The sequence below is a fragment of the Malaclemys terrapin genome, chromosome 9, assembly GCF_027887155.1.
Source record: "Malaclemys terrapin pileata isolate rMalTer1 chromosome 9, rMalTer1.hap1, whole genome shotgun sequence".
Classification (NCBI taxonomy): Eukaryota; Metazoa; Chordata; order Testudines; family Emydidae; genus Malaclemys; species Malaclemys terrapin.
Genome location: NC_071513.1, coordinates 34,682,647 through 34,699,827, shown reverse-complemented (window position 1 = coordinate 34,699,827; position 17,181 = coordinate 34,682,647). Strand labels below are relative to the sequence as shown.

General features: G+C 40.3%; 1 long non-coding RNA gene across 1 annotated transcript; it reads left to right on the top strand.

Annotated features, from left to right (window-relative positions):
- The first annotated feature begins 7,437 nt into the window (after positions 1–7,437).
- LOC128842813 (uncharacterized) lies at positions 7,438–16,662 on the top strand. The gene is made up of 4 exons (XR_008446124.1): positions 7,438–8,845; positions 10,078–10,204; positions 13,974–14,089; positions 15,788–16,662. It is a non-coding gene; the product is annotated as an uncharacterized LOC128842813 (long non-coding RNA).
- The last annotated feature ends 519 nt before the right edge of the window (positions 16,663–17,181 follow it).

The window sequence follows — 17,181 nt, the reverse complement described above, 5'->3', positions numbered from 1 at the left end:
CAATGAACAGTCTCCACTCATCTAGATCGTGAACGATGTTGAGGGCTGCCGTCACATCATCGATGTTGCAGGCTACAAGATCACCTTCCATGAAGAAGAATGGGACAAGGTCCTTTTGATGGTCACGGAACATGGAAACCCTAACATCACCTGCCAGCAGATTCCACTGCTGTAGTCTGGAGCCCAATAGCTCTGCCTTACTCTTGGGTAGTTCCAAATCCCTGACAAGGTCATTCAGTTCACCTTGTGTTATGAGGTGTGGTTCAGAGGAGGAGGATGGGAGAAAATGTGGGTCCTGTGACATTGATGGTTCAGGACCAGAAGTTTCATCCTGTTCCTCGTCTGACTCAAGTGAGAATGATTCTGGTGCATCAGGAACCGGCAGGCCTTCTCCGTGGGGTACTGGGCGTATAGCTGATGGAATGTTTGGATAATGCACAGTCCACTTTTTCTTCTTTGACACACCTTTCCCAACTGGAGGCACCATGCAGAAGTAACAATTGCTGGTATGATCTGTTGGCTCTCTCCAAATCATTGGCACTGCAAAAGGCATAGATTTCCTTTTCCTGTTCAACCACTGGCCAAGATTTGCTAAGTGCACTCAACTCAAGCATCTACCAGTTGGTGGGATTTAAGCGTACACAGTTTGTTCTTGCTCAGCACTATGTGACATCAGATCCTTAATTATCATTAATGTTCTCTCTGTTGAAAGGAAACTGGATTCAATAGATTGCACTAGTGCTGCTAGAATTTACATTCCCCTTCAGTGTAAAAGAAGATTTGCTGAAAGAACGTTAAGCAGTCAGTTAAATTTGATGGTCTTTAGCACATCTTCAACATGGAGTTGAGTTGTTATAAAGTGAAATTGATTTCCAAATTACTTTTTATGTCTTTATGCCATATATCTTAGGGCATAAGGAGATCTGTTAAATGGTAGTGTCCCTAGCAATAAGAACACTTTTTTTATGGGATTAAAAAGTAGGCTGATAAAAAAAGGGCATTTACATTTTCCAAGTTGTGACTTATGCCCATTAAAAATCCCCTGTCAATGTTTTTAGGTACCATAGTTTTAAGTAGGTGGAAATAGCTTCATTAATGTAGGAAATGATCAAAAACCCTTAACAAAAATGTAAGCAATTCTCAAGTAATGCTAAAATTAGCAAGAAAGCTCCAAAATCAGGACACTAAACATAGAGATATTTTAAAAAAAATAACTCCATGATCTGCATTTACATTGGTCATGAGAGTTTGTGGCATACCAGGATGTATAACATGGGAATATTAATGTGAATTACTGTTATTGCTAGTGTAGTTGTGTATTAATATGAAATAAAACACATTATAGTGATGTTGAGAGAAGCAAATCTGTGAGGATCTACTAGAAATGAGTAAGTGCCTAAGCCCTATTCTCCACATAGCTGTCTTGTTCCTGGCAAAAAATGTCCCTGGGATTCACGGACTGTCCAGAAAACTTCACTTCACAATACCCTCTAGGTATTACCCTTGTACAAGCATGCTTTGTTCTCCCCATCCTCTAAGTGCCAGGTCTCAACCCTACTTTCTCCAACTACTGCCTTTTTGTCTCTTCATTACTAAACTAATTGAACTTGCCATTTGCAATCATTGCCTTGAGTTCCTCTGGATCACTTCAAACTGACTTCTGCTCTCTACTCTATTGAAATAGTTCTAATTAATATCTGCAGTGACCTCATGGGCTCTTCTCCATCTTCCTTGACCTCTGTGACACTTTTGATACCCTCTGCCATGCTCTCCTTGACATCTTATCCTCAGTTGACGTGTGAAATATATTTAACACACACACCTCTCTGAACATTGGTTTGGTTTCTATGTCAGTAGATATGCCTCCTCTTCTCTCCTGCTCTCTGTAGAGATCTCCCAAAGGTCTGACATTTTCCCCTCCTGTTTTCCTCTTCACCTTGTCTTTGGGCAGTCTCACCTACTCATGTGGCTTCTGCTATCATCTCTCTACTGGTCACTCACAAATCTGCCAGTCCTCTCCAGTCTTGTGTTTTTTTTCAAACTACTCCTGCAGTTAATCTGTCTTGGGTGTCTCACTTTACAAACTTTATGTCCAAAACTGAAATTCTCATGTTCCTGTCCCAGTTCCTTTCCAGGAGTTCTGTTTATTGTCTCTGACTACACTAAAAACCAGTGTCTTAAGACAGTTACTTTTTACTTTTCTTCCTTTTTCTCTACACATGTAGGCTGTGTCCATACCTTGCTGCTTTTTCCTCCCCATTGCTTCTGATTTATACTTTTATTTCTTCCATTACAACTGAAACTTTCAATCAAACCCTCAATATTTCCAGTCTTGCTTATTACAGCATTTCCCTCCTATCCATTCAAAAAGCTTTCCTCAAAATATTCTTGCCTGTTCTAACAATATCACCCTGATCTTTGCCATCTTCCACTATATTGATTTCAAGCTGCTTACTCCCAGCTTCAAAGTCTTACATAATATCACCCCACCAAACTTATCCGCCCTTGTCTCATTTCACTTCACCTCACCTCTTCCACTATGGTAACAATGCTAACCCTTTCCACCCATCTAGCAGCATATTTAGGTCTCTATCATTTGTATTATGGCTGTCCCAGATGTCCCCCATATGGGATCAGGCCCCATTGTGCTAGACACTATAGAAACATACAACAAAAATGATACTGTAAACTCTTCAGGGCACAGACTAACTATAAAAAGCAGAACAGGTGGATATGGGGTATATGTGTGGAGCTCGGCATAGTGGTAATCTCTTAGAAATGTCTACATACCTTCTTCCATGCTGTCCTTTATACATAGGACAACCTTCCTAATTTCATTCATCATGGCCTTATACGCTCCTCATTCAAGTCCCACAAAGGATCCACTTCTCCTGTGACAACAGTGGGAAAACTAGCAGATTTACACTGGTAAGTGTATGGAGCTATTAGGAATAACATATGCATTAAAACTAACCCTGTTAACTTTACATTACTATGCCATCACTAATCATCACCATGACTCCTTTAAGTTTTCTTTTTGTTCCTAAGTCTCTAACTGTTTGCCTGCCTGTGGACTATACATTCCTTGAGGAATGGATCTTTCTTTCCCTGCATTCCCCCTTATTGGCAATATTATGGGCACTATCATAGACAAATAGGTAGAGTATTGGTAGATGAAGGTTAAAGTGTCTGAAATTTAGCAGTCTGCTAGCTGAGATGGATATCTGTGTACATAACTCAGTAGAAGCCCATGAATTAAAAAAAAAAATTCAGTTAGCTGTACTCCTTTCACTCAAAAAGCATTCCTTCTATCATTGTTTTTTGTTTTCATTTTGAGTGCACTTTAGATGTGTGTATGAAATCTACTTTGAAGTATGCTTTAAATGCATTAATTAAAATTCCACACAATGTAGTACAGGAGAGCCTCAGAGTTATGAACACCTCGGGAATGGAGGTTGTTCATAACTCTGAACAAAAGGTTATGATTGTTTTTTCAAAAGTTTACAACTGAACATTGACTTAATATAGCTTTAAATCTTTACTATGAAGAAGACAAATGTTGCTTTCTCTTTGTGTTTTAGTAGTTTATGTTAACATAGTACTGTACAGTATTTGCTTTTTTTCCATATTGTCTCTGCTGCTGCCTCATTGTGTGCTTCTGGTTCCAAATGAGGTGTGTGTGGTTGACTGGTTAGTTTGTAACTCTAGTGATTGTAACTCTGAGGTTCTACTCTTTTTTGGAAATAAAGATTACATCTGGTTGTGACATTCCCCAGAGTATAATCTGGACACATGGACATCTGCGTTCCCTCAATTCTCCAACCTGGAGTGCCTTTTACACTGCCTGACTGTGAGAGCAACCACTCGTGGTCTGCTCACACACAGCCTCCAGCACATAAATCGCTCCCAGCTATACTGTCTGAGTGTTATAGCCAGTCAGCCATGACTTGCACTGCGGGTGACACCAGCAAACTGAAGTCCCACACTTTCCCCCAGAAATGTGCGTCTTGTACTGCCCAGCACTCTCCTGAACAATATAAGCTCATATAAAGTTTGTCATTTCACTAATAAAAGATGACATATACAAACCTTGTTATCTCAAATGGAGTTTCCAAAACACTTGAATACAAACACATGGGTTTAGATAAAACAAAAACACAAGTTTATTAACTACAGGAAGATAGATTTTAAGAGATTACTTGTAATGAGGCATAAAAGTCAGCATTGGTTACAAAGAAATAAAACATAAAATGTAAACTAACACCTAACTTAAGCTAAGTGAATTCAAAGCAAATGTTTCTCTCACCACTTGCTTTAACAGTCTTACTGGCTGGAATCCTTTCAGTCAGGAGCTCTCCCGTATTCATTATTAATTTCTTTGTCCTTCAAGTGTTTTTGCTGTGAGTAGAGATGAAGGGGGAGAGATTTGGGGTCCTCTGCTCTCCTTTCTTATAGCTCTCTTTTTTTCTTTGAAAATCATCTCCAGCTGAAGCTCAGGAGACAGCCAGTCTGAGGAGATGGGAACCTCCAGTTGTTTGTTGCCAAGATGTAAATTTTCTTGCTCACACCCTTTTTCTTGCCAAAGAATGGCCATTGACCATTTAACCATTTAATTTTGGTGACACCTGGCTGAGGCATTACTTTGTCTTTTGTCTTTGAGGAATTAGTCTATGCCTACTTTTCTAAGCGTGGAATATTTCTCAGTAATGTTATACAGTAGAATCTTATAACTTTATATACATCTTTTACCAGGACAATAATAATCAGCAAAATGAGTTTTCAAATGATACTTCACAAGGCATACTTTGTACAAAATCCATTAGTTTTGTCAAAAGGGTGAACATAGGGATACAGATTGTCACATCATTTTTATATTCATATTACATGACATGGTGTGATGAAATATATCACAGTACAATATGTCGGATAGTATTAGAAGGGAGTCTGTGTGGTAAATATATTAACTCATTTTCTTTTTAAAATAAATTGGTATATTGAGAGTCTATAAAAAATATTCCTAATATTTGGGTTTTGATAAAAATAGCCATGGATGCTGCTTTAGGATATCTGAAAATAAATGAACTTAAATATTAGCACTTCTATTAAGACAAAGAAATAAGATACCCTCAAAAAGAGTGAGATGCAACTAACATTTAATTAAGGTTGGGACTGAAAACTTCAGAACAACTAAATTTATTTCTTCCTCATCCTTTCACATTGCCACATAGTTAGGTGCAAACCTAATATTTTCATGAGTATTTCTTAATTTAATCCAGGACATTTTTTTCTCCATTTACTTCTAAATTTGTAAGCATTTTCATCTTTTTGCTTTCAAATCAGTTTCTGTCTGCAGAAACTTCCTTTCATTTTCCAAGAGTCAATAAAAATGTATTTGCTTCTTCACCATCTTATGAAAACCCACCACATTTTCACCAAAGCAGTGAAAAAGTTTTACTACAATACCTGAATTACAACTTACGCTCTGAAATCCCTCCCTCTTCATTAGGCCACTTGTCCATGATGTGATATATTTATGGGCTGAAACTGTCTCCTGTCTGGCACATTCTTTGCAGACTGATTATTCAAAGCTCATTCATTACAGAGCTTGCAGAGAGTAGATGGTCTGGAATGCACTAACACCTCTCATCCTCCAAACTCCTAAGCTTTGAAACTGCTGCTGTTGTCCTAGTAGATTTTGTCAAATCTGTTGAGGTGACCATGAAGCTGGTAGAGCCTTCTACTAGGAACTGGGTAGAGAGCAAGAGGATAATGGACTTTTTCATTTTTTTTTTTCAAATAAGTTAGTCTGTCTTTCCCTTTCCCCTTGCTCTATAAGTTATATGCTTAATAATTGGACATGCCTGAACTAAAATGTAGATCCAAACATTCCTGTTCTTTGAGAAATCTCTGAATCCAAATTTTATAGCAGAATCCTCTCTCTGTCAAACCAAAATCCAGGGTTCTGAAGTGTGACCGACTTTGTAACTCCTGTGGGTTTTTTGGATTTTTTTGAGAGGGGAGAAGAAAGTAGGGTTAAATTTCTCCTTCAATGGGATGCTCTGATCTTTTCTGATGTGATTTTTTTTTTTAAACTTTCTAATGAAGATGACATTATCAGCTTCTCATAGCATAGCACGTGCTTCAGCCACCATAATAATTAAGAGCAAGGTTACATCATATGTAACAACTGAAGAGATGTGTTAAGTCAATGCACGCATTATAAAGTCATTAGATAATGTTCACTCTGAAGAAAAATCAAATTGTTTTAGCACTGAACAGATTTCTTTTCTGGAGTCATCCCAATGATTTTTCAGTACAGTTAGAAACTTCCTCCTCCTGAAGACAGTCTAGTGCAATATGTATTTAAATTGCCATATTTACAAAGGCCATTAAACTGATAATGCATGTAAAGCAAAAGTAGTTTAAAATATAGTTGCATGTTTTACGAAATGCCATGGTAGTGTAAACATTACACCAACCACATCAGTAACATTTATGCAAAATATGTAAAATTAACATGTAGAAACTTTGTCCGGGTATCATTCTAAAAAGTGCTCATACTAAACCTTGGATATGGCAAACTAATGTTTTGAACTTCATTATGTAGTACAACTTGAGGCCTATCAGGCAGATGTACGGTGTTTTTAAGCTGCCATTTATAGCACAAAATGAAAGAAACAGTTATGTTTTTTATTACAATGAAACAGAATAAAAGTCTCAACAGTGTATGTTCTCTTTAACATCATGTTTGATCAATGTACAAACTAATCAAAAGATTAGATATGCTGTATTGTTCTTTCAGATGGTTAATAGAGATAGTTTGCCATAGAAAAAAATAATTCTGCCCCAAAATTGTGGTTGGTCAGAAAGTGTTTATTTTTTCGGTGGGGAAAATGTTATTTTGACCAACCTTAATGCGTTTATTTTTTTCAATTAAAAACAAAACAGATTTCCAATTCAATTCTAATTTTACATTTCATTGTAGTTCTGCACAAGGTTTGGTTTTGTTTTCTTGGAATTTGGGGGGTGAGTTGGGGATTTCCCCTTCTTTTACACTTTAATTGTTTTTTTTTTTCACTTTTCCAGTTGAAAAAAGTAAGGTTGTTTTCTTGCTAGAAAAATATGGAGAATAAATGCCTGTAAAATCTGCAAAAGTAGGTTTCTGTTTTCTGCCATCTTCTGTTTTTTACCTTTTCCCAGTGAAACCAAAACCAGGAGGAAGCTACTTAAAAAAAAAAAAAGAAAGAAAAGAAAAACAAAAACAAAACAAAAAAAACAGAGGGCTAAGGGGAAAGAAAAAGGAGAAACCGAACAGTTTTCCTTTAGAAAATCAGAACAAAATTAATCACTTGAAATGAAAATTTCTAATAGAAACAAAAATTCTCATTTAGGAATTTCACATGAAAATCATCCACAGAGCATCAATAAAAAGTATGCATGGTCAAATAAACTATCCATAATTATCTTTCCAGATGTATTAATGATGTCCTCCATAATATTCAGCATTTACCACTGATATTTCCTCTACCTATATATGCCATTAGGTGCGGCCAAGTATTTAATTTAAACACCCTGTATTTAATGAAAAGTTTATAATACTTCTATATTAGCGGATAAAGTATGGTATTACTTGTCTGAGTTGTTGGTCTCTATATTGAAAAGAGGACACTGTTGTGCTAGGCACTATACCAACGTGTAGTAAGACCGTCCTTGCCCTAAAGAGGTGACAAGTATGTTTGTGGCATGCACATGTGTGTTTTTAAAAAAAAATTAAATGAGATAATTTATTCCTAGGGGAGCAATTTATTGCTGACCCTTATTTCGCATCTTTCTATAAACACATGCTTTTGATATTTTGTCACTTTGGATCTACAAGCTGTTTTGAGGCAAAGATTCTCTTACTGCTTGTTTGTGAAACACCTAATGGAATGTGTCCTTGCTCATGGATAAGCCTCTTTATGCGATTGTAATACAAGTAATAACTACACACTATTCTGAATCAATTCCATTAGTCAAATTTTTCTTTTATTCATCTGGAAACAGTATCTTAGCAATTTTGAGCAAATTTCTTCAAGTTTTAAGTTCAGATCTCTGTCCAAAATAATACTTTCTGCTGAGATCTCTTTCAGGTCTGCAGTTGGTTTGAATGTTATATTTTCCATGGAAAGCACTGTCCCTATCCATTAACCTTACTCCAGTCCTCTGATGCATTCCAGGTTCTTGGTAAGCTTTTCAAAGCTGAAGGATTTTCTCCTCACTGTTCCTTAAAGAATACTGAGGGGTGATTCATGTGGGTCTCATACAATGACAACTTTTAATAGGTTAAGTTGTGATACTGTTATATCTGTTCAAGTATAAGGATAAAACCTCAACATCCATCTCCAGGTTAAAGCCTTCCTATTCTATAGGAGGTGACCTTCAGGTTCTTTTAAGAATACCAGGGTAAAGAATTCAGGCCCTTGGTAATATCAGCTTCATCTATCATTAACTTCCCATTTATGTCCCTTAGTAGCCCCAGTGGAGCATATGTCTGTATGATCCTTAGAACTTTATCTTTACTTTTTAATCAATTCTTTATTTTGTAGCATACTGTTTCTGTCATTTGCCACTCATTGATTTAGACTCCTATTCCTTTTTGCTCAGACTACGTACCACTATTCCTTTTGCCAATTTCTCACTCAATGTTTGATTTCTAATAAGCTTATCACTTACTCTAATTTCCCTTATTTTTCTATAGTTTATTGTAGATAGCGAATGGGGAACTGCAAACAGGGGAGTTTGAGAAGAGGAGGAGGAGGAGGAGATCCCCCTGCTGAACGAACAAGGTGCAAGTACTAATCTTGGGGTGAGTGAGTTTGTTTGGCTGTTTATATTTTTCTCTCTCTTTCAGGTCAGTTGGGATTGTGTCTCTGGGAACCGTTTGAGCCTTTGTTCCCTGCATCATGTTGATCAGCCTTGTGATTGCCTTCTCTCTGTGTGATTAATGAGGGGGTGGAGCTGACCTAGGAGAGAAGGCCTTAAAAGCCAGAGGCTAAGCAACCAAGGTGAGCTAGGGAACAGGGGACTGCAAACAGGGGAATTTGAGAGGGGGGTTGTGGTAAGAAGATGTAATATAATCACTATGGTTAGAAAGGGCCACATTGCCAGTGCCAGCGCTGCTCCTGTCTCCTCCATCTGTGCCTGTGTCCAGACAGAGAACCTAACCATGGATGCCTCTAACCCTGGTGTGGATTTGCAGAGACTATGGCCTGCATTTTCCACTCACAGAAAGCCAGCCTGGGGGGACCATCAAGTGTGAAAGGTGCCCATTGGTGGAATCTCTCAAGAAGCTGGTGGGAGAGCTACAGGAGGAGGTGGCTAGGCTGGGGAGCATCTGTGCCAATGAGGAATTCCTCGAGAGTATTCATATGGCGACATCCAAGGCTGAGGAAGCTATCCAGCTGCAGAGGATTGCTGTCACACCACTGGGGGAGGAGGATATGGCTTTGTCACAGGGAGGACACTTGCTGCTGGTTACTTCTGGCAGCAGGTAGTGCTCCACCCCCACTCCCAACCCACCCACCATGGTGATGGAAAATCATTATGCTGCCCTCGCAACAAGCGATGAGGAATCACCCCCAGAGGTTGAGGAGGAGAAGCCATGTACCCCCAAGGCTGAGAGGATTGCAGCCACCACTCCTAGGAGGAAACGTAGAGTAGTGGTGGTTGGTGACTCTCTTCTGAGGGGGACAGAGGCACCCATCTGTCGCCCTGACATGGCATCCCGGAAGGTATGCTGCCTGCCAGGGGCCCCTAGGTGAGACATTACAGAGGGATTGTTGAGGATCATCCAACCCTCTGACTACTACCTCATCCATGTGGGCGCTAATTATACTGTGAGGTATGACCCTCGGCAGATCAGAAGTGACTACAGGGCTCTGGTAGTAAGATGAAGGAGTTGGGTGCACAGGTAGTGGTCTCTTTGATCCTTCTGGTCAAGGGTAGGGGGCCAGGCAGAGACAGATGCATCCTGGAGGTAAATGTGTGGTTGCAAGGATGGTGTCTCCAGGAGAGCTTAACCACGGGATGCTGTTCCAGGAAGAAAGACTGCTAAGCAGAGATGGGGGGCCACCTATCGAGAGAGCATATTTGGATTCAGACTGGCTAACCTAGTGAGGATGGCTTTAAACTAGGTTGGAAGGGGGCAGGTGACCAAAGCCCACAGGTAAGTCAAAAACATGGAGACCTGGGAGAAGGGTCGGAATTTGTGGGAAGCATGGACTGTTACAGCAGGGATAACGGAGAGAGAAGACAGAGCTGAGGGGAATCAAATCAGGATATTAGATGTCTATACTAATGCAAGAAGAATGAGGAATAAGCAGGAAGAACTCGAAATGTTAGTAAAAAAACACAACTATGACATAGTTAGTGTTACAGAGAGTTGTTGGGAAAATGCACATGACAGGAATATTGGTATAGAAGGGTACAGCTTACTCAGGAATGACAGGTGGGGAAAGGGGGAGAAGGTGTTGCCTTATATAATAAAAATGTATTCACTTGGACTGAGGTTGAGATGGAAATAGGAGACAGAGTTGTTGAAAGTCTCTGGGTAAGGATAAAAGGGGTAAAAAACAAGGATGATGTCATGGTAGGGGTCTACTACAGACCACCTAACCAGGAAAAAGAGGTAGACAAGGCTTTTTTTTTAAACAACTAACAAAATCATGCAAAACACAGGACTTGGTGGTGATGGGGGACTTCAGCTACTCAGACATCTATTGGAAAAAATAACACAGCAGGGCACAGATTATCCAACAAATTCTTGGAATGTATTGGAGACTTTTTTTAATTATTATTATTTCAGAAGGTGGAGAAAGCTATTGGGGAAATACTGTTCTAGATTTGAGCTCTTCTATACCTGCTGCTCACAAATGGGAAGAATTAGTAGGGGAAGCAAAAATGGATGGGAACCTGGGAGGCAGTGACCATGAGATGGTCGAGTTCAGTATCCTGACACAAGGAAGAAAGGAGAGCAGCGGAATATGGACCCTGGACTTCAGAAAAGCAGACTTTGACTCCCTCAGGGAACTGATGGGGAGGATCCCCTGGAAGAATAACATGAAGGGCAAAGGGGTCCAGGAGAGCTGGCTGTATTTTAAAGAATCCTTATTGAGGTTGCAGGAAAAAAACATCCCAATGTGTAGAAAGAACAGTAAATATGGCAGGTGACCAGCTTGGCTTAACAATGAAATCCTTGCTGACCTTAAATGCAAAAAAGAAGCTTACAAGAAGTGGAAGATTGGGCAAATGACCAGGGAGGAGAATAAAAATATTGCTCAGGCATGCAGGAGTGAAATCGGGAAGGCCAAATCACACTTGGAGTTGCAGCTAGCAAGAGATGTTAAGAGTAGCAAGAAGGGTTTCTTCAGGTATGTTAGCAACAAGAAGAAAGTCAAGGAAAGTGTGGGCCCCTTACTGAATGAGGGAGGCAACCTAGTAACAGAGGATGTGGAAAAAGCTAATGTAATCAATGATTTTTTTTGCCCATGTCTTCACGAACAAGGTCAGCTCCCAGATTGCTGCATTGGGCAGCACAGTATGGGGAGAACGTGACCAACCCTCTGAGGAGAAAGAAGTGGTTCGGGACTATTTAGAAAAACTGGACGAGCACAAGTCCATGGGGCCAGATGTGCTGCATCCGAGGGTGCTAAAGGAGTTGGTGGATGTGATTGCAGAGCCATTGGCCATTATCTTTGAAAACTCATGGCGATCAGGGGAGGTCCCGGATGACTGGAAAAAGGCTAATGTAGTGCCCACCTCCAAAAAAGGGAAGAAGGAGGATCCAGGAAACTACAGGCCAGTCAGCCTCACCTCAGTCCCTGGAAAAATCATGGAGCAGGTCCTCAAGGAATCAATTCTGAAGCACTTAGAGGAGAGGAAAGTGATCAGGAACAGTCAGCATGGATTCACCAAGGGCAAGTCATGCCTGACTAACCTAATTGCCTTCTATGAGGAGATAACTGACTCTGTGGATGAGGGGAAAGCAGTGGATGTGTTATTCTTTGACTTTAGCAAAGCTTTTGATATGGTCTCCCACAGTGTTCTTGCCAGCAAGTTAAAGAAGCATAGGCTGGATGAATGGACTATAAGGTGGATAGAAAGCTGGCTAGATCGTCGGGCTCAATGGGTAGTGATCAACGGCTCCATGTCTAGTTGGCAGCTGGTTTCAAGAGGAGTGCCCCAGGGGTCGGTCCTGGGGCTGGTTTTGTTCAATATCTTCATTAATGATCTGGAGGATGGCGTGGACTGCACTCTCAGCAAGTTTGCAGATGACACTAAACTGGGAGGAGTGGTAGATATGCTGGAGGGTAGGGACAGGATACAGAGGGACCTAGACAAATTAGAGGATTGGGCCAAAAGAAACCTGATGAGGTTCGACAAGGACAAGTGCAGAGTCCTGCACTTAGGACGGAAGAATCCCATTCACTGTTACAGACTAGGGACCGAATGGCTAGGAAGCAGTTCTGTAGAAAAGGACCTAGGGGTTACAGTGGACGAGAAGCTGGATATGAGTCAACAGTGTGCCCTTGTTGCCAAGAAAGCTAATGGCATTTTGGGCTGTATAAGTAGGGGCATTGCCAGCAGATCGAGGGACGTGATCATTCCCCTCTATTCAACATTGGTGAGGCCTCGTCTGGAGTACTGGGTCCAGTTTTGGGGCAACTAAAATGATTAAGGGTCTGGAGCACATGACTTATGAGGAGAGGCTGAGGGAACGGGGATTGTTTAGTCTGCAGAAGAGAAGAATGAGGGAGGACTTGATAGCTGCTTTCAACTACCTGAAAGGGGGTTCCAAAGAGGATAGATCTAGACTGTTCTCAATGGTACCTGATGATAGAACAATGAGTAATGGTCTCAAGTTGCAGTGGGGGAGGTTTAGGTTGGATATTAGGAAAAACTTTTTCACTAGGAGGGTGGTGAAGCACTGGAATGGGTTACCTAGGGAGGTGGTGGAATCTCCTTCCTTAGAGGTTTTTACGGTCAGGCTTGGAAAAGCCCTGGCTGGGATGATTTAGTTGGGAATTGGTCCTGCTTTGAGCAGGGGGTTGGACTAGATGAACTCCTGAGGTCCCTTCCAACCCTGATATTCTATGATGTTGATAAATAGAGAGGAACTGGTTGAGAATTTGAAAGTGGAAGGCAGCTTAGGTGAAAATGATCATGAAATGGTAGTGTTCATGATTCTAAGGAATGGAAATAAGGAGAACAGCAAAGTAAAGGCAATGGATTTCAAGAAGGCAGACTTTAGCGAACTCAGGGAGTTGGTAAGTAAGATCCCATGGGAAGCAAGTCTAAGGGGAAAATCAATTGAAGACAGTTGGCAGTTTTTGAAAGAGACATTAAGGGCACAAGAGCAAACTATCCCACTGTGTAGGATCAATAGGAAGTATGGCAAGAAACCACCCTGGTTTAACCAGGAGATCTTCAATGATCTCAAAATCAAAAAAGAGTCCTACCTAGCTTCCACTTTTTGTCAAATTACAAAGGATGACTATAAACAAATAACACAAGCATGTAGGGACAAAATTAGAAAGGCCAAGGCACAAAAGGAGATCAAAATAGCTAGAGACATGAAGGGTAACAAGAAAACATTCTACAAATACACTAGGAGCAAGAGGAAGACCAAGGACAGGGTAGGACTGTTACTCATTGAAGGGTGGAAACAATAACTAAAAATGTGGAAATGGCAGAAGTGCCTAATGACTTCCTTTGTTTTGGTTTTCATTAAGAAGGTTGGAGGTGATTGGTCTAACATCATAAATGCCAGTCAAAATGAGGTAGGATCAAAGGCTAAAATAGGAAATGAACAAGTTAAAAATTACTTAGACAAGTTAGATGTCTTCAAATCACCAGGGCCTGATGAAATGCATCATAGAATACTCAAAGAGCTGACTGAGGAGATATCTGAGCCATTATCTATTATCTTTGAAAAGTTGTGGAAGATGGGAGATTTTCCAGAGACTGGAAAGGGAAAATAAAGTGCCTGAAGGGAAATAAGGACAACCCAGGGAATTACAGACCAGTCAGCTTAACTTCTGGACCTGGAAAGGTAATGGAGCAAATAATTAAGCAATCAATTTGGAAATTCTAGAAGATAATAAGATAAGTAACAGCATAGATATGTCAAGAACAAATCATGTCATACCAATTTGATAGCTTTCTTTGACAGGGTAACAAGCCTTGTGAATGTGGGGGAGAAGCTGTAGACGTGGTATATCTTGACTTTAATAAAGCTTTTGATACCGTCTCGCATGACCTTCTCATAAACAAACTAGGGGAATGCATAAATGGCTGAAAAACCATTCCCAGATAATAGTTATCAGTGGTTCAGTCATGCTGTAAGGGCATAACAAGTGGGGTCCCACAGGGATCAGTTCTGGGTCCAGGTCAGTTCAATATCTTCATCAATGATTTAGATAATGGCATAGAGAGGACACACGAAGTTTGCATATGATAAAAAGCTGGGAGGGGTTGCATGTGCTTTGGAGCATTATAATTCAAAATGATCTGGACAAACTGGAGAAACAGTCTGAAGTAAATAGGATGAAATTCAATAAAGACAAATGCAAATTACTCCACTTAGGAAGTAACAATCAGTTTCACACATACAAAATTGGAAATGACTGCCTAGGAAGGAGTACTGCGGATAAGAATCTGGGAGTCATAGTGGACCACAATCTAAATATGAGTCAGTGTAACACTGCAGAAAAAGTGAACATCATTCTAGGTTGTATTAGCTGGAGTGTTGTAAGCAAGACATGAGAAGTAATTCTTCTGCTCTACTCCGTGCTTATTAGGCCTCAACTGGAATATTGTGTCCAGTTCGGGTGCCACATTTCAGGAAAGATTTGAACTAATTGGAGAAAGTCCAGAGAAGAGCAACAAAAATGATTAAAGGTTTAAAAAACATTGCCTATGAGGGAAAATTGGAAAAAAAAAATGGGTTTGTTTAGTCTAGAAAAGAGAAGACTGAGAGGGGACATGACAACCATTTTCAAGTACATAAAAGGTTGTTACAAGGAAAAGGGAGAGGAATTGTTCTTCTTACCGCTGAGGAAAGGACAAAAAACAATGGCCTTAAATTGCTGCAAGGTAGGTTTAGGTTCGACATTAGGAAAAACTTCCTGTCAGGATGGTTAAGCACTGGAATAAATTGCCTAGGGAGGTTGTGGAATCTCCATCATTGGAGATTTTTAAGAGCAGGTTAGACAAACTCCTGTCAGGGATGGTTGAGATAATACTTAGACCTGCCATGAGTGCAGGGGACTGGACTAGATGACCTCTTGAGGTCCCTTCCAGTCCTATGATTGATTTATGTGATTTAGTTAGTTAGTCAGTTAGTTAGTTTTACAGGTATACAAATTTTGCTCAGACCCCATACATAGACCTGTGAACATATCTCCATTGCACTACTTTTAAAACTAAAATCTCACTTGTGTTAGGTCTGTAATTTAATATGTGACCAAATATCTGCAATTAATCTGTAACCAACTTCCTAAAGTTCAGCACATCTAAAACAATTGGTTCTCTAGCATCTGAGTTTTTTATTGAAGAGGCTCAGTGAATACCAAATGATATCACAGCATAGGAATCACCCGGTGTGTTCTGCTTCTTCAGATATTAAGAGAGTTGTCACTTAATATAGCAGCAATCAGTAGTGACCTCTGTAGTTAAGGTCGTACAAATTCCAGGGTGGGGGATCAGACCAAAAAAAGTTGTTGTTTGTTAAAAAGCATTCTTTTCTCAGGCATCATAGGACCCCTAATCACATCAGCGATACCATCAGGGGCTCGTTCACCTGCACATCTACCAATGTGATATATGCCATCATGTGCCAGCAATGCCTCTCTGCCATGTACATTGGCCAGACCGGACAGTCTCTACGCAAAAGCATTAATGGACACAAATCTGACATCAGGAATCACAATACTCAAAAACCAGTGGGAGAACACTTTAACCTGTCTGGTCATTCAATGACAGACCTGCGGGTGGCTATCTTACAACAGAAAAACTTGAAAAACAGACTCCAACGAGAGACTGCTGAACTGGAATTGATATGCAAACTAGACACAATCAACAAAGGATTGAATAAGGACTGGGAATGGCTGAGCCATTACAAACATTGAATCTATCTCCCCTTGTAAGTATTCTCACACTTCTTATCAACCTGTCTGTACTGGGCTAGCTTGATTATCACTTCAAAAGTTTTTTTTCTCTTACTTAATTGGCCTCTCAGAGTTGGTAAGACAACTCCCACCTGTTCATGCTCTCTGTATGTGTGTATATATATCTCCTCAATATATGTTCCATTCTATATGCATCCGAAGAAGTGGGCTGTAGTCCACGAAAGCTTATGCTCTAATAAATTTGTTAGTCTCTAAGGTGCCACAAGTACTCCTGTTCTTTTTGCGGATACAGACTAACACAGCTGCTACTCTGAAACCTGAGAAGACCCTGCAGTTCTAATGGCTCGTAGATTTAAGATAGCCTGAGCTTCCGATTGTCAGTAGGTAAAGTCTCCTGAAATCCTGGCTTGGAGTAAGTCCTGGGTGGGATTGTTGTCTATAATTCCAAAATCTGAACAAACTCGCTTCAGCTCTTTTTTGAGGTAAGAGAGTTAAAAAATGCTTTCACGTTGTGTCCTAGTAGTAATAGGTTCTTGTAAAGGGATAACTTATAAATGGGTGATCAAATCTGTGCATGTTAGTCAAAATGTGCCAGGCACTTTACAAGTATATAAGGAGAGAAACAGAACCTGCCCTTATGAGTTTACACATGCTAAGCTACTCCAGTCATGATTTGCTTGCCTTGCTTGTATGTGGTGGGGTTTTTGGTGTGGAGGGCAGGGATTGTTTGTTTTGGGGGGGTTGTACCCTTGATACCTAATTAGTGTGAGGTCTTTGGGGAAGCATCTTTGCTTTATTTTGCCTTTTTATACCATGTCTGCACACTGAGGGCACTTCCAGAGCAAATATTCATAATGGGAAACTTAAAAGATAGAGGAAATACAGTGTGTACAATGTGGTATGAAACTCAAATGAATGCAAAGGGGACAAAGGGCTTGTCTTCACTACCCGCCCGGATCGACGGGTAGAAATCGATCTCTCGGGGATCGATTTATCACGTCTCATCGGGACGCGA